At 31.9% G+C, this 26,033-nt stretch overlaps 1 pseudogene; it reads left to right on the top strand.

Annotated features, from left to right (window-relative positions):
• The first annotated feature begins 17,184 nt into the window (after positions 1-17,184).
• On the top strand, positions 17,185-18,760 carry LOC100927926 (annotated as a pseudogene).
• Positions 18,761-26,033: the final 7,273 nt, after the last annotated feature.

Below are 26,033 nucleotides of genomic sequence, written 5' to 3'. Positions count from 1 at the left end.
TAATTCACACACAAAAATCATTAAGTATAATTGGTAGAAACATGGCTCTAGAGTCATGTAGATAATGACAAGTTTTAGCTCTAAGATATATTGACTATATAACCATGGATTAGTCATACTAAGCCTAATATAAGTAGTTGTTAATAAAATTGATTGTGGAATCCAGATTTTTCTTTTTAGCAGGGTCAATTCTTATCCACTAAGCTACACTGACTCTAGGCCTCAAGGACAAAACTCCTCCATTCTTCAATCTTCCTTTTGGTCAAAATCTTTCCCTTTCCACTAATATCTTAATTGATTCATTTGATATAAAAATCTTCAATGTTTGAAATGTACTTATAATTCAGAACATTGGCAATCTTTGTAATTTCTGTTCCTCTAGCACAAAAGAAAAAATGTAACACCCCCATTAAACCTAAGTTATTCACATTAAGAATTACAATAGTAGTCAATGTTCAGTGACTTCAGATTCTTCTGAACTCACAGTATTAGTCATTCTCAGAAACTAAGAAACTTTGTAAGAATGGAAGATACAAAGAAGTGAGCTATGTGCAAAAATAGAGGGAGTTTCCACACCAGGGATTACTCATAATGTTGAAAATCATAGCCCCAGACCAAAAAAAAAAAAAAAAAAAATCCTCTTATATAGCTGTTAAATAACAGATGGATAGCAATGGATGTTTTCTTTGATATTTTGCTGATAGACTGTTCTAAATTGGCAAAGGAGAAAATCATAGGACAAAAAGGATTTTGTATTTCTTATTAGTCATGGTTGTAAAAGGAAGGAAGGAAATTGTGAAAAAGTTGCCAGAGTTGCTAGCAACAAAAAATGTGGAGTCTTATAGTATCCTTACCAATAGGAAAGCTAAAGGACATATTTCAACATAGACTCTGAAATGGAAATAAATATCCTTATGGCATATGGTCAAATTTTTCTAATTCTAAAGGAATATTTTTCCTCTGTAGTTCCTTCTTTTTCTTAACTTTGATGTAAGTATATTTCTCTGACTGAAAAAAAAAAGTAACATGGAAAGAGACTAGGTACCTCAAAATTATTTGAAATATCACTTAGAAATTGTCTACCTTGGTGACAAGAAAACAAATCTTTTATTAAAATATTATATTCTTTTTTTAAAATCATAGTAGGGAATTATTATAAAAATAAAGTAAATAAATTGAGGACTAGAGAACTTCAAATAGTACTCATTATCAGTAAAAGAAAGTAGAGGAAAAGTACACATACACACACACACTGAGAAGTAAAGCACAGTGCTGTAGTCAGGAAGACCCAAGTTCAAGTCTTGCTTTGAATAGATGCTAACCCTCTACAGATCAGTTTATATTTCTTTGTTTTAGGGAACTTTTTTTTTTCTGAGGCAATTGGGGGTCACATAGATAGGAAGTGTTAAGTGTCTGAGACCAGATTTGAACTCAGGCCCTCCTGACTTCAGGGTTGGTGCTCTATCTATTGTGCCACCTAGATGTCCCTAGGCAACTCTTAAAGGTTATAAATTGTAGAATAATTGTAATGTTTTGATAAATGCAGTTTCTCCCCTATCTACACACACACACACACATACCCTCACCAACTAGTATTTTATGTTTCAATGAAATCATAGATAAAGAACAAAACAGTTTTAAAAAATTATTAATAAATGGAATCTTGATAAACATTTATGGCTATATAACATACTATGTTATTTTTTAAAAAATATAGTAAAAAAAAAAAACAGAAAAGGAATACAAAACAAAATAAATCAAAACAAAAGAGAACATTATCATGTGCCTAGCAGAATACCAGGGAGGAGTCTAACTATATAACAATAAATTAGCAGATTAAGAAAGGGTACATATTAGAAGAAGAAATCATATTCATGTGTAATGTTCTATTTGGTTTTCTGGGGGTCTCTGCACCAACCTTCCTTTCAGTTCAGTAATCATCACAAGAATAGCCAGGGATAAATTCCAAAGTCTTTACTGTCTCCTTCACAATCTAGTTTCCCTACCTGGGGCTGGGCAGCTTTCTGGAATGCCTTTCAGACAGTCTTGCTCTCAGTTGGAAAAGTATAGGAGACTAGCCACCACAGTGGTATGAGATGAAGTGAATCTGTCTCTAAGTCTGTCCCAGCTTATATGCTCTATTTTAATTATATTATTATAAATGTGAATCTTGTAGAACTATATTAAATACTATATACATGTACTGAACTAGAGAACTATTAATCACCACGCTAAAATAGATAACCATTGTCTTATCAATTCCACTGACTTAACACCTTGTAAGAATCCTTGTTTTAAATTCAGAGTTCTGTCCCATAACATTCATGAATGTCCACTTTTTCTTTACTTCTGTGTAAACTATTCTTTGATTCTCTGCTACATACCTTATTTACTTTATTCTTTTTTCTTCCTTTCATCCCCATACCACTCCCAAACAAGGTACAGTTAAGAAAAGATATACTTATGTATTCATATGTAGATATATACATACACACATACACTCAAACCACCCCCACACACATCTTTCCTACCCCTGCTGACTCTTTAATTAATTCTGCTTTATAACTTGTCTTGCTATTACTTAACCTCCCTCTACTCAAGGATCCCTCTCTTAATCTTTTCCCCTTACTCTTTGCTTCCCTATCTGCCCATTCCTCCCCCTGTATTTCTTTAAAGATTTTGGAGGACGCTATACCCTTCATGGTATATATATATATATATATATATATATATATATATATATATATGAAATGTTGTCTATTAAACCCATTCCAGATCTGAGTATGTTTTCAGAACTGCAAACCCTCCTCCCCTCTCTAATATCACTGTGTCTATTCTTCCTCTGCACCTCATGTGTGTAACTCCATGACTATTTTTACTTTGACTCTATCAATCTGTCTTTTGAACTGCCTTATTTGTTGATGTGAATCTTAAACATACAATATACATTTTTCTATGTAAAAAAAAAAAAAAAACTATTTGTCCATGTTTAAATACTCTGTCCAATGTTAAGCTTCTTAAAATGTATCTTTCATATTACCTCTTCTTTGTTAAATTTTCTGTTAGGTTCAGGTTTGGATGACAAAAAGTCCTGAAAATCTGCAAGTTCATTGAAGATCCATTTTTTTCTGTTTCAAAATTATAAATCATTTTGCTACTTGTGATATTTTTGACTGAAGGCTTAATTCTTTTGATTGTCAGTAAATATGATTCCAGACCTGCAGTCTTTTATTGTAGCTGCTGATAAATCTTGTACTATTCTAATTGTAGCTCCAGTATATATGAATTGCATTTTTTTGTTTGCTTGTTTCTTACAAAATTTTCTCTTTGATCTAGAAGTTTTGAATTTTGGCAATAATATTCCTGTGTATTTTCCATGATTGATGAATTTTTTTTCTATTTCTACTTTTCCCTCATGTTCTATCATGCCAGGACAATTTTCTTGGATTATTTCCTGCATTATTGTGTCAAGGTTATCTTTTTGACCACAATTTTCTGGCAGTCCAATTCTTACGGTTTCTCTTCTTGATCTGTTCTCTAGATGTGTCATTTTTCTTATGTTTCACATTCTGCTCTATTTTCTCATTCTTTATAATCTGTTTTGTTATTTCTTGGTCTCTCATAGCTTCACTGGCTTTCCCTTGCCCAATTCTAATTTTCAAAATATTATTTTCATCTTTGAGACTGTATCTCCTTTTCTACTTGGTTAAATTTTTTTTTCATAAGCTTCTTGTTTTTCTTGGATGATTTTTTAGTTTTATTTTTTTAATTGTTTTGTTTTGCTTTTGTTTAGTTTTTTTTCAATGTCTCTCATTTGATTTTTAAATTCTTTTTTGAGTTCTTCTATAAATGTTCTCTGGACAGAGATCCATTTTATGCTTTTATTTATTCATTCATTTATTTATTTTGTTGTGCTACAGTTCTCTTTTATTGTCCTGACTCAGTTTCCCTAATTGTCCTGACTGAGTTTTCTTAAATTGGTTGTCTCATTTTCCCTATTTGTCCTGCCTCAGTTTCCCTAAATTGTTCTGTCTCAGTTTCCTTAATTGTTCTGCTTAAATCCTCTTAGTTGCAACCCCCTGCCTTTATTTAGCTATTGTGTATAAATATGTCATTGAGAACTCACATTCTCTGCTGGATGCTGGATGCTGGATTCTTGGAGATGATAGTCTCATTCAGCCTTGGGACCAAACCACGGATCCATTTGGTCCCAGTAAATCTCTCCCTTTCAAATAAAATATTAAAAACTCTCTAATCTCTATCTTGCCTCAGTATCTCCGGCATTACAGTTTGTTTGTTTGTTCATTTATTTATTTATTTGTTTCTTTCTTTTTTTCTTTATTTCTTTAACTAAAGCCTCCTCTGAAGATGAATCCTGGTGCTGCACCCATAATATGCTTCAATGTTGGTGTTCTTTCTTCTTTGCCAATTCCTTTTTTTAAAAGAAGCATTAGTGTAAGCACTTCTAATTGTGTGGTGAGGTCTTCAGTTTAAGCAGGTACTACAAACTAAGAGCTTCACTCTTCTGCAAGTAACCACAAGCCAGCTGTGTCCCTGCTCCACTGCCTCTGCACTCACCAAATGCTGGTTGCTCCTTGCTGATTCCCAATGAGCCCAGGTTCCTTCAATCTTCCTGTACTTAACCCCCCTCCACCGGCCCTCAACAAACAGTCCAGGAGGTAAAAATCTTTGTGGTTCCTATTGAAGCTCCAGCCATACCCTTCTAGCATTTGGGGGCCCCATTTGATGTTTCAGCAGAGCTAGCTCAGAGTTGCCAGCACTTTAGACAGGTTAATCCCCAACCTGAAGTCATTCTTCAGATCTTCTGTATTAGAAGGACCCCAGTTGTGCCCCAAGATTTCTTGATTTTTCACCAATGTTTAATCACCCTGAGGAGCAAATTTATTGTATCTGTGGGAAAAATATGGAAAGCTTGAAATTTACCAATATACTCTTCCATCTTCCCAGAATGTAAAGTCCAAGCTAGCTCCCTGGAGGCCTCAGGATCAGCCAGAGTCAGGATAAGCAAAAGTCCTTGGTCTTTAGGGGGTGAAGTGAAAGAGATGGATAAAACTGTCAGGAGTTTTGCCAAGGATCCTTCCTTGATTCAAGAGTCAAGAATCTCCACACTTTTCTCCTCCTTGTACTGTGGTCAAATGCAGTTCTCTCACCTCTCTCACCCCACCCCCTAATCCTTACTTACAATTCTCTTACCCTCAAACATTTAGCCAGCATTAACTGGAAGAAGAGCAATTCCAAACATATGCTAATAGTCATTGTCAAATAGGTAATTAGCCTTAAGAGCTCCGTTGTCTGATTCAAGTGCACCTATTCAAAGTTTCAGCCCTTTACACCAGAATCCTCTCTTACCTATGTTATTTTTAAGGGAAAAGTAATTGTTATATTTTATAAAAGGTTATATGTTATATTTTTTAAAAATAAGGGATTAGTGCAGCATTTTACCTGGAAAATTTGTAAATTAGTGTCATGTTTTATTGGTGCTACTTTGGTAATATCATTCTCAATCCTCTCCTTTCTACTTCTACAGCAACCTCATTATTGCAGGGCATCATTGCTCCTAGCCTCATTGTTTCAAAGAACCACTTGATACTGTCCCTATATCAATATACATATATATATATATATATATATATATATATATATATATATATATCCCTGCTCTCTTATCCATCCTTCATATTGCTCCATGAGTAAGATTTCTAGTGTACATATGTTAGAATGCTTGTCCCATTCTATTATTGGAAGTAACTAAAGTAACTATTAATTTGTCTGTCAATAAGATATAAATAGGTAAAACTTTACTAAAATCTCCGTAATCTCTATAAACAGTTTATAAGACTCTACAATCTATCAGTGAATGACTTTGTAGCCTAAATTGAATATAATAGAAATAATGATGCATTTGGAATCAGAAGCTGGTTTGATATTGGGATATTGTGGGAGGTTTTATATTAATGATAGCTGTGATGAAGTTAAAAGTTCCTAAAATAGGGGAAATCATACTCTATGCAAAATAATTATTTGCTACATAATATCTCTATGGCATTAATAGACAAGTCACTTAACCTATCTGTATATCACATTTCATATTTCTTTAGAGCTATGATATATTTTTAAAGTCTCCTTTATGCTACATCATATATTCTTAGCCTGGGGTCCCTGTACTTGTTATTATTATCTCAGTTTCTATCTTTATCTATCTATATCTATCAACTATATCAATAATTATTCAAAGATATAGAGATAAAGATAGATGATTATATTTAGAAATAATTGATTTCCTCTGTAACCCACTGAATAAAATATTATTCTTAGGAGTCCTTAGGTTTCACTATGGCATACCAAAAAATAAATTAAGTCCATGATTTTTTTCTTTTTAAAAATGTTTCATATTTTTATTGTCATGATACCAACCTTAATGTCTGCATTTGAATACATTTAATCACTTTGTGAAGTTATTATTTTGTGTATGCCTTTGTTATATAAACTAGGTGAAGTGAGTGGATAGGGGCAAACTCTAACCCTAACTATACATCTATCTCTAACCTAACAAACTCCAACCCTAATCTTAAATTCATTTTATTTTCATTACTTTATGTTCTTGTCTGAAGAACAGTCCACCAATATAAAGTGAGAACTTAACAATATGTTACAAAACTCTGAGAATATTATGCACCATGCTTCACACTTATGAAGCTCCCACCTCAGCAAAAGGATAGGGTGGGGAGCATCTTCTACTTCTTTGGAGCCATACTAGTTCTTTGTAATTTTGACACATTCATATATTTTTTTTGAAGGATGGAGACTGTTCTTTCAGTTTATGCTGTTATAGTCATTATATATAGTGTTCTTAACTCCATTGAATTTACTCTGAATCATTTCATATACATTATTTCAGACTTCTCTGTGTTCATTACACTCATCATTTCTTATAGCATAGTATGTGTCACCGTTTATTTAGTCATTTTGTAAGTGGCAGATTGTGAGGTGGTTCAGTGGATAAAGCAGTAGGCTTAGTATCAGTGAAATGCGAGTTCAACTCTGGCCTCAGACATTTATTAGCTGTGCAATCCTGAGTGAGCCCCTTAACCTTGTTTGTCTGTTTTCTCAGCTGTAAAATCATCTAGAGAAGGAAATGGCAAACAGTATTTTAGCCAAGGAATCTCCAAATTGGATATGGTTTTCTTTATACAAATGTAAACTTTGTTTTGATTTGATATGCTCTATAAAAGATACAGAAAGGATTGTGAAGGAAATTCACATTGATGTCCTTTGAATAATATAATAATAAAATATTTTATAATGACATGACCAAAAATTCTATCATTTTGTTAGTATTCTTTTTTCTAATGTAATTAGTGTAATGTAAATTCTAATTTCTACTGTAGATGTAAGTAAGCTATTTATAAATAAGTAGATGGGATTTATGAAAATATAGAGTCAAAATAATTACTACCCTATGATCAAACAATTTTTTTTCTAGTAAATTTATTTATTTTTAAATACACATTGTCTATGAATCATTTTGGGAGAGCAAAATGTAAAAACCACAGGAGAGATTTAAAAAAAAAAAAAAAAGAAAAAAGAAGTGAACATAGCATGTAAGATTTATATTCAGTCTCCTTAGATTTGTTTTTTTTTTCCTGGATGCAGATGGAATTTTCTGTTCAGTCTATTGGGATGGCTTTAGATCATTGTGCCACTGAGGACAATCAAGTCTTTCATAGCTGATCATCACACATTCTTGCTGTTATTGTGTACAATCTATTCCTGGTTCTGCTTGTTCAGCCAGCATCAGTTCATGTAAATTTTTCTAGGCCTTTCTAAAATTATCTTGTTCATCATTTTTTATAGAATAATGATATTCTATTAATTCAATATACCATAATTTGTTTAGCCATTCCTCAACTGAGGGAGATTTACTCCTTTGCCAATTCTTTGCTATCACAAAAAGAGTTGCTACAAACATTTTTGCACACATGAGTCCTTTTCCCTGCTTTAGATTTCCTTGGAATACAGACCCAGTAATGGGATGGATGGATCAAAGGGTATGCATACCTTATAGCCCTTTGGAGATAATTCCAAATTGTTCTTCAGAATGGTTGGATCATTTCACAACTCCACCAACAATACATTAATGTCCCAGATCTCCTACATACCCTCCAACATTTATCATTATCTGTTCCTGTCATCTTAGCCAACCTGTAAGATATGAGGTGGTACCTCAGAGTTGTTTTAACTTGCATTTCTGCAATTAATAATGATTTAGAGAATTTTTTCATATAACTATAGATGGTCTTTTTTGTCATCTGAAAACTGTCTGTTCATATCTTTGACCATTTATCAATTGGGGAATAATTTGTAGTCCTAAATTTGACATGATTCTTTATATGTTTTAGAAATGAAACCTTATCAGGAATACTGGCTATAAAATTTTTTGCTAGATTTGTACTTTTAATCTTGATTCTGTTGTTTTTGTTTACAAAACCTTTTTAATTTAATGTAATCAAAGTTGTCTGTTTTGATTTTCATAATGTCCTCTTTTTCTTCTTTGGTCATAAATTCCTTCCTTCTCCAAAGATCTGATAGCCAAATTATCCCTTAAGGGGTATATTCTCCTAATTTGTTTATAGTATCATCTTTTGTACTGAAATGCTGTCACCATTTTGGCCTTATTTTGGTATAGGATATGAGATTTTGTTCTATGCCGAATTTCTGGTATATTATGTTCCAGTTTTCCTAGCAATTTTTGTCAGATAGTGAATTCTTATTCCAGAAAATGGAGTTTGGAGGTTTATCAGATACTAAGATTACTATAGGCCTTGATTATTGTGCCATGTGTATTTAATCTATTCTGCTGTTCCAGCATTCTACTTCTTAGGCAGTACTAAATGGTTTTGATGATTATTGCATTATAATATACTTTTAGGTTTGGTACTGCTAATCATTCTCCCCACTCCCCCCCCCCCCCTCATCAATGATATTCTTGACCTTTGCTTCTTGCAGATAAACTTTGTTATTTTTCCTAGTTCTATAAAATAATGTTTTGGCGGTTTGATTGGTATGATACTAAAAAAATTGACCAAATAAGGCAGAATCACAATTTTTATTATATTAGCTCAACCTAGATATGAGCAATTGATATATTTCCAGTTGTTTGGATCTGTTTTTATTTGTGTGGAAAGTGTTTTGTCATTGTGTTAATATAATTCTTGGGCTTGTCTTGGCAGATAGATCCCCAAGTATTTTATTTTGGCTACAGTAATATTAAATGAAATTTCTCTTTATATATCTTGTTGATGGTCTTTGTCAGTAATATATAGAAATGCTGATGATTTGTGTGGGTTTATTTGATATCCTGTAACTTTTCTATAGCTGTGACTTTTTTTCAGTAGATTTTTGGATAATTTTCCAGCATTCTCTAAACATATCATCCTATCATCTGCAAAGAGATAGTTTTATTTCCTCATTTCCTATTCTAATTCCTTTAATGTTTTTTTCTTTTCTTATTGCTAAAGCCAACATTTTTATTTTTTCCCAACAAATATTTTACATATATTTATTAACTTTATAATATTTATTAGTGGTATTAGAGACAATTTTATTATTGTCTTTCTTCTATAAAACTTTATTTAAAAAAAAATTAATAGCTTTTTATTTACAAGTTATATGCATGGTTAATTTTACAGCATTGACAATTGCCAAACCTTTTGTTCCAATTTTTCTCCTCCTTCCTCTTCCCTCCTCCCCTAGATGGCAGGATGACCAATACATGCTAAATATATTAAAGTATAAATTAAATACAAAATGAATATACATGTCCAAACCATTATTTTGCTGTACATAAAGAATCAGACTCTGAAATATTGTACAATTAGTTTGTGAAGGAAATTAAAAAATGCAGGGGGGCAAAAATATAGGGATTGGGAATTCAATGTAATGGTTCTTAGTCATCTCCCAGAGTTCTTTCACTGGATATAGCTGATTCAGTTCATTACTGCTTCATTAGAACTGATTTGGTTCGTCTCATTGCTGAAGATGGCCAGGTCCATCAGAATTGATCATCATATAGTACTGTTGTTGAAGTATATAATGATCTCCTGGTCCTGCTCATTTCACTCAGCATCAGTTCGTGTAAGTCTCTCCAGACTTTTCTGAAATCATCCTGTTGGTCATTTCTTACCAAGCAATAATATTCCATAATATTCATATACCACAATTTATTCAGTCATTCTCCAGTTGATGGGCATCTACTCAGTTTTCAGTTTCTGGCTACTACAAACAGGGCTGCCACAAACATTTTGGCATATACAGGTCTCTTTCCCTTCTTTAATATCTCTTTGGGGTATAAGCCCAGTAGTAGCACTGCTGGATCAAAGAGTATGCACAGTTTGATAACTTTTTGAGCATAGTTCCAAATTGCTCTTGGGAATGGTTGGATGTATTCACAATTCCACCAACAATGTATTAATGTTCCTGTCTTCCCACATCCCCTCCAACATTCTGCATTATCTTTCCCTGTCCTTCTAGCCAGTCTGACAGGTGTGTAGTGGTATCTCAGAGTTGTCTTAATTTGCATTTCTCTGATTAATAATGACGGAGCATTAAAGCCAACATTTTTGGTAAAATGTTGAATAAGGGTGGTGATAATGGGCATCCTTGTTTCACCCTTGATCTTATTGGGAATGTATTCAGCTTCTTTTCATTACAAATAATGTTTGCTGTAGGTTTTAGATAGATACTGCTTATTACTTTAAGGAAAGCTCTCCTTATCCCTAAGCTCTCTAGTGTTTTTAATAAGAATGGGTGTTATATTTTGTCAAAAGATGTTTCTGTATCTAGCGAGATTATCATATGATTTTTGTTGGTTTTGTTATTGACAGTCAATTGTGACAATAATTTTCCTGATATTGAACCAGCTCTGCATTCCTGGTATAAATTCCATTTGATCACAGTTTATTATCCTACTGATAAGTTGTTGTAATCTCTTTGCTAATGTTTTATTTAAAATTTTTTTGCATCAATATTCATTAGAGAGATTGATCTGTAATTTTGTTTTTCTGTCTTGGTTATTCCTAGTTTAAGTATCAGTGTCATATTTGTGTTATAGAAGTAAATTGGCAGTACTCCTTTTTTATCTATTTTTCCAAATAGTTTACAACAATAGTTGGAATTAATTGTTCTTTAAATCTTTGGTTGAATTCACTTGTGAATTCATCTGGCCTCAGAGATTTTTCTTAGAGTATTCATTAATGACTTGTTCAATTTATTTTTCTAAAATGGGACTATTAAATATTTCTTTCCTCTTTTAACCCAGACAATTTTTATTTTTGCAATTATTCATTAATTTGGGTTAGATTATCAGACTTGCTGTCACAGAGTTGTGCAAATAGCTCCTAATTGCTTTAATTTATTTTCACTGGTGGTGAGGTCATTCCTTTCATTTTTAATACTGGTAATTTGTTTTTTCTTTCCTTTTTCTGACTAAATTAACCAAAAGTTTATCTATTTTGTTAGTTTTTTTTTCCATAAGAGCAACTCTTAGTTTTATTTGTTAGTTCAATAAATTTTTTAGTCTCTATTTCCTTAATCTGTCCTTTGATTTTCAAAATTTCTAATTTGGTATTTAATTTAGAGTTTTTTATTTGTTCTTTTTCTAGCTTTTTCAGTTGCATGCCTAATTTATTAATCTCTCTTTTTTTTTTCTATTTTATTTATGTAGCTATTCAGAGATATAAAATTCCCCTGAACCGCTTCTGAATGCATTTCATAGATGTTGGTATGTTGTTTCATTATTGTCATTTTCTTGGATGAAATTATGGATTGCTTTTGTAATTTGTTGTTTGACCCACTAATTTTTTAGAATTGGATAATTTAATTTCCAATTAGATTTTAGTCTATCTTTCCTTGGCCCTTTATTGAAAGTAATTTTTATTGCATTATAGTCTAAAAAGGAAATGTTTACTATTTATGCCTTTTTGCATTTGATTATGAGGTTTTTATGCTTTAATATAAGGTCAACTTTTGTGTAGGTGCCATGTACTGCCAATAAAAAAGGTGTATTGCTTTCTGTCCCTATTCAATTTTCTCCAGAGATCTATCATATCTAGGTTTTCTAGAATCCTATTAACCTACCTAGTTTCTTTCTTGTTCATTTTATGGTTAAATTTGTCTGTTTCTGAGAAGGGAAGGTTGAGGTCCCCCACTAGAATAGTTTTTGTATTTCTTCCTGTAACTGATTTAAAATATTCTCTATTGACTTGTCTGCATTACTACTTGGTGCATACACATTTAGTATCATTATTACTTTTTTGTTTATGGCACTCTTTATCAAGATGTACTTTCCTTCCCTATCTCTTTTAATAAGATCTTTTTAGTTTTGTTTTATCTGAGCTCAGAATTGCTACCCCTGCTTTTTTTTTTTACTTTAATTGAAGCATAATAAATTATGTTCCAGCTTTTTTTCCTTTACTTTGTATGTCTCTCTGTGTCAAATGCTTCTTGTAAACAATGTATTGTAGGACTATGTTTTTTAATCCACTATGCTATGTGCTTCCATTTTGTGGCAGACTTTATCCTATTCACATTCACAGTTGTGATTACCAGCTCTGTATGTCCTTGCTATCCTATTTTCTCCAGTATATACTTAAGTTCTCTCTTTTCACCCTGTCCTTAGTCTTGTGTTTCTTTTTACCCATTTCCCATTCACTACTTATTTCCTATCACCTCTCTCCCTTCTCTTTGTAGTGTTTTTTTTTGTTTGTTTGTTTGTCTTTTGCTGATGCAATTAGGTTACGTGACTTGCCCAGAGTCACACAGCTAGAAAGTGTTAAGTGTCTGGGACCAGATTTGAATTCAGATCCTCCTGACTTCCGGGGTGGTGCTCTATCCACTGTACCACCTAGTTGTCTCTGTAGTGTTTGGTTTTTTAACAAACTCCACCTATTCCCTTATCAGCTATCACCCCTTGCCCCTTCTCTTATCTTTTCCCCTAATGTTTCTACCCTCCCTTTTATTCTGTCTCTCCAGTTTCTTTCCTCTTTCTCCTCCTACTTCTTTATAGAGTTAGATAAATTTCTATAACCAACTGAATGATCAAGTTATTCCCTGTTAGAGCCAAAACTGATGAGATCAGGCTTCAGAAAATGCTCATTCTCCTCCCTTCTTTCCCTGCCTTGTAATAGATCTTTTGCATCTCTTTATGTGAACTACATGTCCTGTTATATCTTCCCTTTCCTCTTTTTGCAGTGCAGACATTTTTCCACCTCCTAATATCTTTTTCTTTGATGTTATCACATCAGAATCCATTCACAACCATGCTCTGAGTCCATGTGATGACCTTTTTTCTCTGCCTCAGTGACAGATACAGTTCTCAAGTGTTATAGCTATCATTTCCTCATCTAAGGATATAAACAATTTAACACTTAAATAATATATATTTTTCCTCTGTTTGTCTTCTATGGCTCTTTTGAGTCCTGTGTTTATAGATTAAATTTTCTGTTCTTTTCAAATGAAATGATTGAAAGTTTCTTACTTTATTTAAGCTTTATCACCTCCCTTGAAAGAAGAAGCCAAATCTTGCTGGATAGCTAATTCTTGGTTGCAACCCTAGGTCCTTTGCCTTCTGGAATATCATATTCCAGGCTCCCCCAATTCTTTATTGTAGAAGGTGCCAGATCCTGAGTAATTTTGATTGTTCCTCATTGATATTTGAATTGTTTTTGTCTGGCAAATTGCAGTTTTTTTTTTTTTCTTGAGACTGTAGTTCTGAAGTTTCACAACGATATTCTTTGAGGTTTTCCTTGTGAGATCTCTTTCCAAAGGAGATGGATAGATTCTTTCAATGAGTATTTCCCCCTTCTGTTTGTAGAATGATCTCTTGCAGAACAGGATACAAGCTCGCTCTCTCTCTCTCTCTCTCTCTCTCTCTCTCTCTCTCTCTCTTTTTTTAATAGTCTTCAGGTAGGCCAATAATTTTTAAATTGTCTCTTCTGGATCTATTTTCAGATTGGCTATTTTCCAATGATGTATTTCACATTTTCTTCCATTTTTTCATTCCTTTTAATTTGTCTGACTAATTCTTGCTATCTCACAGAGTCATTAGTTTCCACTTGCCCTGTTCTAGTTTTCAATGTGTGATTTTCTTCAGTTATCTTTTGTATTTCTTTTCCCATTTGATTAATTCTCCTTTTTAAGGAGTTGTTTTCTTCAGACCATTTTTTCCCCTTCCTTTTCCAAGCTGTAGACCCTCTCATGTTTACCTCTTATTTCCTTTTTCATTTTTTTCTTCTACCTCTCTTATTTGCCTTTTAATGTCTTTTATGAACAGTTCCAAGAAGTTTCTTTGGTCTTGAGACCAGTTCTTATCACTCTTTGAGATTTCTTCTATGGACATCTTGTCCTTGCCTGAGTTTATGTTTTGTTCTGTTTATCATCATAGTAGCTTTCTATGGTTCAGGTCCTTTTCTGTTTCTTGCTCATTTTCTTTTGATATTTCCTCTTTTTTTACTTTTATGGTTCAACTCTGTTCCTGGTGAAAAAGGGGTCCTGTTCCAAGCTTCCTGTGCAGCTCTGAGCCACAGGGGGCCCTTGTGTTTGCAGGTGGTAGCTTTGCCTGCCCTTTTCAGGAAACATTCTGGTTTCCACTGAGTTTGAACTGGGACTGGAAGCTGACCCACTGCTCCTCTATTTAGCCAGGATTGAGGGTCTTAGTTGCTTATTTGCTGTGATTAAGACCTTCTCACCAGCTTTCCTGGAGTATATCTGAGCTGGGTTGAACATCCTTTTTACCCCAGTGAGAATGACCTTTCTTGAAGTTTTTTCAGTTTATCTTGAGTTTGAGAGTGTTTCTATTCTATCAGACTCTATTCAGAATCTTGTTTTCCTGTGGTTTTCCAGGAAAACTGGGAGAGCTCAAGCAACTTTCTGGCTTCATTATCTTGGCTCCACCCCTGGAAGTCCTCTTGGTTCCACTTAAGCCAAACTAGTTTTGAGTCTACCTAAATTTACTGACACTGATCTTTGGAAAAGAGTCACATGTTGCCTTAGTAGACTCATACTTAGAATCTTCTTATTTGAAGAAATATTCCAGAGTTTCTTTCCTATTTGTGAACATAGTGTCACTTACATATTATGTCGAAATATTGGAGTATGGTTCCATGTTCTGAGTTTATTCAGATACAATTGGAATATTAGAGCAGGAAGGATTTTATACTCTAAAGCTATAGAAAGTAATTAGATCATGAATTTGTAAAACCACTGCAGAATACTCCTTAGACATAAGCAAGGTAATCAGCTTTCCATATAATATGATTGAGGGATATTTAAACTTATTTTACTTCAAACATCTAATTCCATCAGACTAACTTACTACCTAAAAATGTCCACTCTTAGAATCTCCAAAGAACTCCCAAAGGAAATGAATAAATGGTAAGTCATAATGCTTACTAATTAGAATAACAGAATATAAGATATTTGATTATTTGAAACTCATTGTCTCTCAATTTCACTATAAAAAAGAAAAAAAAATCATAATTCTTATAATGAAATAGCTTTGAAGAGAAACAGCTGTGCCAGAAGTCAGAGCTTATGTATCCAAAGGACAGTAATTAGCTGTGTATCTTTGCTGTTTAAGATTGCTGAAGTTGCATAAATAAATTCTAAAGAAAAACTTCAATATTTCACAGTTCTCTCTAATATCACACTCCCATTATGTAAAAGGTCTTTGGTCTGTAATAGGAAAAATAAGTAACAAATGCTAAATTAAAAGAATTCATAAACTTCCCCATGATCTTAAGTATCTACAAATTCAGTGGCATATTAAACACCTCCCCCTCACCTCTGTTTCTGTCTCTATATCTTTCTCTCTCTCAAATATACATACATCAGAATAAATGCACACATACATATATGAATGAAAATTCAACTAATTATATGTATATATATATATATACACATATATGTAGAGATATGTAGAATTATTTACATATGTATTTTAATAAAATTTCATTTAAATTAATATAAAGATATAATTATTTAGATGAATTCTCATCTAAATGTATGAATGAGTATATATATATAAATTTATGACTAAGTGATCATCTAAATATTTATATCTCTTCATTTATATTTAAATTAATTCTTTTCTGTATATCAATCTATTGTTTAATAAAAAAAAAATTCTGCTTATAGAATTGAAGAACATTCCTTTGAAGAAAAATTATATTGCACTTCTTTTTTTTCACTCATTCACATTCTCAACATAAAATCATATTCTTTCCTTGAAGATTTCTCTGATTTCTAGCTTTCCTCTATATAGTCATAATTCTTTTCAAAATAATATATCAGAAACTGATGACTGGACTTTGTGTTAAGGAGATTCCTGAGCCATTAGTAATAATAATTTAAAAATATCTTGTTCTCCTTCAAACATTTTGAAAAACAAAGTAAGTTAAATATATTAATATATTTCATGCCTTAAAATAATAAAGTATTTATAATTAAGTTGCTTCTCTAAGTTTTCCATAAAGCACTGATCAGAAAAACTTTCAAGTATTAATAAAACATTTTATATTACATTTTCCTTCTTTCTTTTAAAGAAGAAATATACTAAGCAAATAAGAGTATTTATCCAAATTAAAATGCAATTCAAAAACAGAACAAAACAAAAATGTAACAATTGCTTTCAAGTAATTGATTTTCCTTTTATACTAAAAGGCAGAAGACAAAAGTTCTTTAATAATATCAATTAATACCTAAGATATGGGACAGAGGAACATAATAAGTAATCTTTAAAGACTTTAAGTGTTAATTATGAATCACAAAGAACAGTTTCTCACAGATTTGCCAAAATTTGGTGAGGCATAGATATGACATTTTAAATGTAGCATTATATTTAAAATTCCTACTTGCGATGCTGTCACTATTGACATTTATTTGATAAGTTAAAAATCATAAACATCATTGATTTCTTTGTTTTTTTTTAACATCCTCATTTCTTTTCTCCCCAATATTTTCTTCTCTTTTCATCTTTTATGCAAAAATGAACAAATTGATGAGAAAGATAGAAACGGAGAGACAGACAAGAGGCAGAGCCAAGAGACAAAGATAGAAACAGAGAGACAGAGTCAGAGAAGTAATTTAATATAACTACCTAATAGATCAATGAAACTGGTATGCAATTTTCTGTACCTATATCTCTTTATTTTCTTTAAGAAAGAATGGAAATTAATTTTCTCACCTTTTCTTCTGGGCCAGACATAATAATTATGATTGTGCATCCTTCAGTTTTTCTTTATTTGTCTGGGTTCTAATTTATACTTTTTGCTGTTTGGTAGAATCTAACCCTGTTTACTTTTCTTTGAATCAATTCCTTTAAATCTCATGATTCTCTGTTCTTTTAAATATTCATCATATTTCCTTCATTTCTGTAATATAATGCCATATTCATTATCTCTATTTGTTTAACTCATTTATTGTCAGTTTTTTTTTTCCTACTACAGAGTAGATTGCTACATATATTTTGATTTATGGGGAGATTTTTCTCTTTTACTTCCTCAGTGTATGTGCCTAACACAAGAATTGCTGGGTAAAAAACAATGGATGTTTTAAGTCACTTTTGTAGGAAGAAAAGAAAAAAAGCTGAACAAGTATCAATTAAGTGCCTATTATGTACCAGACATTATTGACCATATTTACAAATATATTGTTTATTTTTCCAAAAAACCTGTCTGGCAGGTTCTATTATTATTATTTCCATTTTTCAGTTGAGAAAACTAATGAAGAAAGGGATTAATTGACTTCTTTAGGGTCACATAGTGTGTTAGACCAACTTCGAACTTAGTTCTTTCTGGCTCAAGACTCACATTCAATCTACTTTACCATTTAGCTGCTTCTTTTAAATATCACATTTGTAGAACAATTCCACATTGCTTTCAGGAATGGTTGATCCAGCTACAGCTCAACAAACCATGTAGTAGGGTGAACTTCCCAATGTCTCTAAAATGGATTATTTCCATCTTTTGCTATTTTTGCCAAATCTCAGACTATGAGGTTGTCTTATATATATATATATATATATATGACAACCTCATAGTCTGAGAAAAGAAATGAAAAACAAAAACAAAAAAAAAATATATATATATATTTGTTTTTCATTTCTTTTAGTATTAATATCCTATTATAATTTGTGAATTATAATGTAACTTGTGATTAAATAATATACTATATTTTACTTATAATTGTTCATGAATTATTATCATTAGTTCCAATTATTTCTGTTAAGATAATGCATGAAAACCCATCTATTAAATTGCTACTATATCCCAAGTATTATACTAGGTGCTGAGAATGCAAATGAAAAAGTGAGAGAATATTTGCCTTTAAGAAATTCACAGCTTTTCTTCCATGTTCTCTGTGCTTGACACAGGCTCCAGAGTGTGAGGCCTGACCATCATGATTGACCTGGGAGAACTACATCAACTGGATGGTTGCTATTTTTACATCTGATAGCAAAATGATTGTGGGAACCCCAAAAGGTTTTGATTAGACTATCAATTTGATTTTGGTTGAAAGCCATAAAAGAGTATTCAGCTCTTCTCAGGGAGTAGAGCAAGTGGTATTAGGATTATACATTGTAAGAGGTGACAATATTGCAGTCATTGGAGAACTGATGAAGAGACAAACTGCACTTAATCTGGGAAATATTTGAGCAGAACCTCTAAATTCAGTAGCACACTGATAATCTATTTACTTTGGGCTTTTGTAAATCTTTGATTGTATGAATCTACTTATTCTGAGAATGATGTGCAGAATTTTTGCAAATTGTGATAACTACATTTTTACTTATTTTGTGTGTTGTATTTTGATATGTAAATTAAAATATTTCTACATTTTGCATTTTATTGTAAGGTTTTTTATGTTGTATAAATATCTAGTAGTGCCTAATATTCATAATTTGGGGAATTTTATAAAAATATGATAATTTTGACATTTTATAACACATAGGAAAAATTGTAAGCAGAAATTTATGCACTACTTGTATCAGGACTACATATTTCCTGGAGTAAGTTTACCTGGAATTTTCAAATTATGTTTTTTTTTTTTTTTTTTTTACTACTTTGGCACTGGTTTATTTCTGCAACTACTTTCTGGTATTTTATTTTTTATTTTTTTATTTTTTTTTTTTTTAAATATTTATATATTTATATATATATATATATATATATATATATATATATATATATATATATATATATATAAGCTTCCTGTAACAACTGTGAATCAGTCTGGGTTAAATTGAAAAGAAAAATGATGATGGGAGAGAAAAAAGATTCTTATATAGAACAAAGATAGGGATTTGAAAGATATGAAGAAGTAAGAGACACAAGATAGGAGAATTGATAAGTTTGCAATGAATAATTTGCCTGAGGTAAGTTTTAGATATGGCCTTATTGTTTCCAAATCATCTTGATATTGATGAAATTGATCCTACTTAGCAAATGTCATTCTATAAATGTCAGTAAATGAAAATTTGTTCATTTATCAGCAATTTTCTTCAACACATTGAGTGTCAACAGATAATTCAAAGGAGTGAATTTTCTATGTTAGAGGATTAGTAATTTGTGTATAAATTATAATCATCTGAAGTAAGGAAAATCCTCAACTTATAAATGAATTGTAATACAAATGTACTCTTAGTGGAGTGAAGTTTTAAATAGCTTTCTTCATAGAAATAATTGATGATGCAAGAAGTGGATTATGTTTCTAGGTTGGTCTATAAATGCCCATAAAGTGTTGAAATTTTTCAGTGGGAAAATAGAAAACATTATTGCACTCAATATTGAAGAAAAGTCTTGGAGGGTAATTAGAAATGACTTGGACATATTCAAGAGCATTAAAATAATATAGCAATAGTGATTGTATAATTTTGTTTTTCCTAACCTTTAGTATGAGTGTGTAGCCACTTGTTCTTCAAAAACCTATAATTATTTTCTTGGTGTACCAAATAACATCTAGTTGCTGGGACTTATGGTTAACTCAGATGTATCCCAGCTAACTTGGTTCCACTAAGCCCATATTAGGCTCCTTTCCAACTTGGTTAAGAAATACCAAAGCCTATACTTTAATTGCTGTAATGATTTCTATAATGTCTGGTCTCTGTAGTTCTATTGCTGTTCATTTATGTCCATACTGTTTAGGACCCCAAATCACCCTTCCCCCACAGATTAAAGGAGACATAGTTCACCATCAGGACTTTTCCAACCCTTCCCCCCAAAAGATCTCAGTTTATATCAGTATGACTGTCACATGTAGAGAAAATACCCATTTTTTTTCTTTCTAGGCTTCAGTGCTTTGCATAGAGGAAATGTATCTATCGATTCATTACTTGACCTTACCAAAGCAAATTATGAGGGGAAAAAAAAAATACATACATGGTCAAGAAAAAGAATTCACACATTACTGCAAGTTCTTCATCTTTCCATTCCACACAGAACCAAAATGAGATTAGGGTTACTGGTGGTCAGGGAGTTAAATAAGGTCTAGTGGCAGGTTTGGGATTCAGGGAACAAAATGGAGGACAAGGGGAAGAACAAGCTGCATTTGTCTGTGGTAAAATGGTGAGTGTATGGTAAAGCCTTATTAATGAACTCTTCTATAATAAAACTTTATCTTGCAGTTAAAAATAAAAGAAAGAAAGAAATCCACACATAAAGTATGGTGTCTAGGAAAGAAATTGAAGGTTTCACAGACCTGTCTACTAGAGCTCTGGATACTTAATTGTTAAATGTATTTAAAAACAAAAACAGTATTGATTTTCATTTTGCTCCCAGAGAAAAGGATAAAAACCAACAAGAGAGAAACTTGCTGATTGTTGTCTTGCAACATTTGGGTGGCTGGCAAGATGTCTGGAGTGAATGCGATAAAATGTGAACTGGAACTGAGCATACAGGGTAGGTTAGATAAGTTTGTACTTGGTTTTTCATAAATCAGGAATTCTGAGTTTCAGACAGAAAATCAGAGAATCATAGGATCGTGAATTTAGAGATCTCAGTGACTATTTGAGTTAGATGGAGTGAAAAGATGATCTGGTTAAAGTGAACTATCATTTACCATTTAAAATAGTGAGTTCTTTATCTTATTTAGAGAACTGTTTATATAAATTCTTTGGGCATTTGGTAATGCCATGCATTTGTGTTACTCACCTATATTCTTGGAAAGTACTCTTTTTCAGCCATAATAAAAGCAAAGATTTTCCCTCCACTTAAGAGCTTTTCTTTGTTATTTTGTTGCACTAATTGTATCCATACAAAAACCTTTTTAAATTTTATGTAACCAAAATTATCTATTTTATATATATATTTTAAATCATTTCTATCCCTAGGTAAGAATTCTCTGCATAGACAAAGTGGTGAAAAATACTTCATCTAGTTCTCTTTAATTTTTTAATGGTTATGATTTTTAATAGTATGGTAATATAGTCATTTTAACTTATTGTTATGTGGCATACTTTTTTTTTTTTGTAAATTTACAAAGCTATTTTTGAATTTTCAATGTAGTTATTGTCAAATAAGGAGTCTTTTCCCCAAACAATAAGTACTGTTGGATTTATTGAGTCCTGAGATACTGAGTTTAATCATTTTAATATTTATTTACATAGATATATAGTGTTGGGGGTTATAGTGTATGTATGTGTGTATATATATGTTTGCATATATATATATACTTGTGGTTATCTAGTCTATCTAGTCAGCTTTTTCATTTTTTAGCCACTACTAGTAGAGGCAGCTTAAGTAGTATTATAAATATAATATTGTACATGGAGTTACTATGACTTCATTTCTGATTTCAGACATTTGATAGCTATGTGACCTTGAGCAATTCATTTAGCCCATTTGCCTCTGTTTTCTCATCTTTAAAATGGGCATAATAATTATGTCTACTTTCCAGAGTTGTAGAGAAGATCATTTCAGATAACATTTATAAAATGCTTGACATAATACCTAGCAAATTTCATGATATTAATCATTATTATCATTATGATTATGATCATAGTTTTACACTATAATTTGTAGTGTGGACTACTTGAATTTTTTAAAGAGGTATTTTTGTATGGTTTACAAACTAGTAGAACTGAGGTCAGAAGAATTCTGGCTCAGAAATCTTTCTATACACAAATTACTTAACAAATTTGATGCTGAATTTCATCATCCATGGAAAAGTTAGTAATTTTAATTCTTATCTTCTAGGATTGTTGTTGGGATCAAATATGACAGTTCTGGGTAAATTTAAAAGTTCCATTAAAAATTCAGTCATTTTTCCTATAATTTTATAAATAAAAGAACATTTCCTATCTTGGGGGTTCATGTTGTCCATGTGTTGTTTTTCACTATAGTTTTTCAACAAAAGTCATAAGGTTTTTAAAATTCAGTTAATCAGAATACAACATCCCCATAATGACAATGTATTTACAGTTATTTTTAAAATTCAGAATACATTTAGAATATAAATTTGCCACAAGTTTAATAACAATGAGAGTCAAATTGAAGTATTTGATTTTTAAAAAAGTAACAATTAGTGGTAGAGATCATCTTATTTTCTTGGTGCATTTAACTCCCTAGGTTGCAAAGGTATTAATCTAGATTGGTAGAGAGGAATCACAGGTCCAATTTCTTTTCCTTTCTTCAAATTGGTTATTAAAGTAGAAAGTAAAGTACTGTGACACGTATGGTATCCTCTGCACATATACTCATTGGGCATAAACTTCTTACATGGTAAACTGAAGACAAAAGAGGGACTACATGGTAGATTAGTTTCTATTTTATGTCATGTGGAAATCTTCCTTTTAAATTCTATACAGAAGAATACAACAACAAAAAATCAAAACCCTACCACATTGTCAACACAATTATGAACAAATATCAGGGAAATAATTCATTGATGGATTGCTGAAAATGTGCTTGCTATCTATCAGCCTCAATAAATTCTGAATAACTATATCTAATTAAACTATATCTATGGGGAGAAGTGAATTTTCTTTGGCAACTACATTTTAGAAGACCATCAACCAAGTCAGGATTGTGTTTTTCATGGGCAGATAAATTTATGTTGGTGAATTCAGAGAATTCAAATGTATTACAGTAAAATTGGATGAGTTTTATGATATTTGTTATTCAGTTACTGGCTACTGGATAGGGAGATGTGTATGGGGTATTCAGGAAGAACTAGTATCTTTGGTATGAAGGCTTAGTGAGCCATTTTTAGAACTACTCATCTACCTTTAGTGTCTACCTGTTACTCAATTCTCACCTGTGGCTCCAAGGAGCTGTAGTATGAATAGCATCCACACTCCAGCATCCATGGTGCAGTAAAACTATATCGGCAGATGGACTAAACTATATTGAGAGTAACCTATAGACCTCAAACCTATCAATAAGGGAGAAGAATGTTTACCACAAGAATTTGAAGATTTCCCTGGGGGTGGTTGAGAATTGTTTTTCCAATGGTCTTGAAGGAGGCTGAGATGGGTGCTTGGAGAGTTCAGAGCTTGATCCCAACAATGAAGATACCAAGGTTATACACTATCCTGGATTATAATCAGGTATCTTGAATTTTATCTTGCCATTGGACTTTGGTGACTTTAAAAGAGAGTGGAATTGATGACTTTGTATAGCTCTGCTTCACTTAAATCAAATTCACACAACAGTCAAGATATTACTCCATGATTTTGTAAATCTTTGAAAACATGGGGAAAAAAACCAATTGAATAAGGATATATTCATTTCAACTTTACATACATGCTTCCATGCAATTTCCTGATTCTGGAAGATTTAAAAAAAAAATTAGAATGTTGCACTTTATGACCTAGACTCACTACTCAACCAACGTTTGAAAGTGAAGAACAAATTGTCTTAACATTTGTTTTCCATGATCCAGACATCTGTGCATCTGGAAACATCTGTATAATTAACTGTTTCCATTTTCTTCCAGATGTTTGGCAGGTCAAAGACACAGACTTTGCTTGCATACTTGATTCACTAAATGGCACCCTTGTGGTCTAAAGGAACTAATGTTATTTTCAAGTATTCCCAACTTATATGGAGTAGTTCATGTGTTGGGAGACTATAGCTTGACATTTGCACTTCAAGGAAATATTATGTCATTTTCTCCAGAAGCTATGACTGCAAGTAATGTGATACATGTTGAATTAATTAAATTCAATAAATGTTTATAAAATGCCTACTACGTTCAAGACACTGAGCTAGAGAGCATGTTACATGATTTTAGCTTAGTCAGAACAGAAAATATTTCATTATGCAAATTGAGTTAGACTACACAATTTTCTTTTTATTCAATAATACTGGAACTATCAAAATCATTTTTAAAAGAAAACATTGCTTCATGCCAGAAACTTTTAGAGGAAAAAAAAATTTTGTGTGCCTATCATTTTAAGCCACCTACATATTTTTAAATGCATATGCTATGCATTGTAATTTTTATGCCTCCTTATGGTTAAAGATGAAAAGAAAGTATGGATATATTTTCTTGGGAACCAGGGAAGTTTTAGAATAGGAAAAAAGAAAAAAATCTTGAAAAAAAATTTTCTGCTCCTGTGAAAACATAAAAGAAAGTTGACTAGACCAAATGCATAAATGTATTAAATTGACCTAATGGAGGAAATGGGGACAGTTTTTTAAAAATTATAACATCATTATTTATAAAATCAGATGATTTAATTAACACTATTAAAAAGAAAGCACACACATGTAACAAATACATACCAAAATTAATACAAATGCCAGCAAATGTTGAAAATGTTTATATATCAATTAAATTCAGTTAAAACATTTCTTTTTAAGTACTTATGATTTGTCAAGCACTATGGCAGGAACTAGGCATGCAAATGCAAAAGGGATAGAGAATAAGACAGGGAGAAAGAAACAGAGACAGACAGAGACAGACAGAGAGTTAGAATGAAAAACAGACAGACACACAGAAAGAATGTTTGCCCTCAAGGAGTTTACTACAAAACACAAATAACATATCATCTATGTTAACCATACTGATTATGTAAGAGTGGAAGGCACAGTCTCTTTCATGGAATGGAGAATGTTAATTGAATAATGCATGTGTGTGTGTGTGTGTGTGTGTGTGTATGTGTGTGTATGTGTGTGTGTTTCAAATCTATTTTGTCTTGAAACAACACAAAATATTTTCTTTATACATGGAACTTAATTCACTTTTATCTTCTTTAAGTCTTGATAGATGGAAATTAACAAAATAATTAATATTTCAAAAAGGTATAATATATAAGACACCAGTATTTTGCTGTTTTCATCAATCTGGAATACATATGTCCACCAAACATAAATAAGTTTTGAAAACCAGTGTTTGGTATTATTACTTATGCCTGATTTAAGGAAGAAGTATTTTAAATTATGTTTCATACACTGGGTTTGGTTAAGGCCAGATGCCAAGGCATTTTTTTTTTTTGTATGCAACTAGGGATGCCTGATCATTTTGCAGGAAAAGAGACATTTCATGTCTAAGCAAGTTAAGCCTGTAACAAACTATTTGGAAAAGCACCCCTTTTATAATATGTGCAGGGAGCTTCACTTTGTCTCCAGTGATTCTGGTCTCATGCCTTTCTAGAATTGACCTTTTAATGTGCAGTCTTAAGTTTTCCTGCAATTCAACAATAAAGTAACATGGTTAAGTGCCTGATCAGTGCATATTTAGGAGGTAATGACAACAACCCATAATTGGAAAATATTGGCCTAGAAGAATAAATACTTTGTGGCTGGGAGAATTGTGCTTTTCTGACTGTTCTATAATAAAGCTAGTTATTTTTGAAAGACAGTGTTAGATATATCCAAATGCAGAAACAATTATATTGGAACAGAAATGTATATGATAGAAGGTTTTCATTGGTTTTCATTGTTTCATAAAGAAAAAGAAAAAAAATGCATCTCTTGAAGGAATTTCTAGAGCTATCAATGTGAACAATAATCTAA

The sequence above is a fragment of the Sarcophilus harrisii genome, chromosome 3 (assembly GCF_902635505.1).
Source record: "Sarcophilus harrisii chromosome 3, mSarHar1.11, whole genome shotgun sequence".
Lineage (NCBI taxonomy): Eukaryota > Metazoa > Chordata > Mammalia > Dasyuromorphia > Dasyuridae > Sarcophilus > Sarcophilus harrisii.
This window is presented reverse-complemented; position numbering and strand designations above follow the sequence as displayed.